The sequence below is a fragment of the Ammodytes marinus genome (genome assembly GCF_949987685.1).
Source record: "Ammodytes marinus genome assembly, chromosome: 8".
NCBI classification, from domain to species: Eukaryota; Metazoa; Chordata; class Actinopteri; order Uranoscopiformes; family Ammodytidae; genus Ammodytes; species Ammodytes marinus.
In genome coordinates, this window is record NC_137212.1 from 15,133,417 (window position 1) to 15,134,454 (window position 1,038).

The following is a 1,038-nucleotide window of genomic DNA, read 5'->3' on the forward strand; positions in this document are numbered from 1 at the left end:
CTTCACTTGACTGGTGCGGAAGATACGGCTAATGTCTTCCGCCTCGAAGTATCGCGAGAGTTCAAGAAAGGCTACTAACGGTCACCAACATGTCCATGGATATCTACAACACAGTGGTGGAAAAGTGACAAAATTGACTGAAGTAGGCCTTCTGCTCTTAGGAACAAATGTGTGGTACTTCGACATTTCACAGCTATAGTTAATTTGATACTTTTGGTCTTGATTTTAAATAGGCCTAATATTAATATACATTTGATATCATTGATAGGCATTATACACAGCCTGACAGTAGAGACTACTCATTCAAAAAATGGTTCTTACTTTTTACAGAATAAACATTGAAATCATTGAATGCTGCTTCAAAAATAATTTGCAATAATTAACTGAAATAATTATTAGGCCTACTAGTTACTTTTATTATCAATATCAATATTTGCTGATAACATTTCTCTAGTCTTACTTAGGCTATTTGTGATTAAGTTTTTATTTATTTTCATCTGGTCTTGCTAGCCTATTTTTATCCAAGTAAAGACTCTGAATAGACCTACTTATTTCAGCACTGGATTGTTTATATGTTAAGATATACTTTGACAACGGTGCAAAACGTTTTAGTTTAGTAAATGTGTATGAGTATTATCAATAAAAAAGGATTTATTTACAACAACTAACCTTAAAGGGATAGTTCAGTATTTTTGAAGTGGTGTTGTATGGGGTACTTATGCATAGTAAGTCTGTTACCTTATGCTGTCAGTCAGCGCAGACATTATAAGGAGTTTAAGGAGATCTCGCTATAGCAGAAGTCAGCATTGTTGCAAAAGGGGCCCGAAGAAGGCTGATTGGGGGAGTGATATAAAAATAAATGGCTGTCCGACACCAAAATAAAGCTGTGGAAAGAAATCTCAGTTTAGCATACAATTGAACAGATATTTAGGTTTCAGGTTAGCATTTATGCGTGGAGATTTTTTTTTTTCTTCTTCTGGCCCCCTCTGTAACCAGACAATGCTGACTTCTGCTATAGCGTCTCCCCTAAACTGCTAT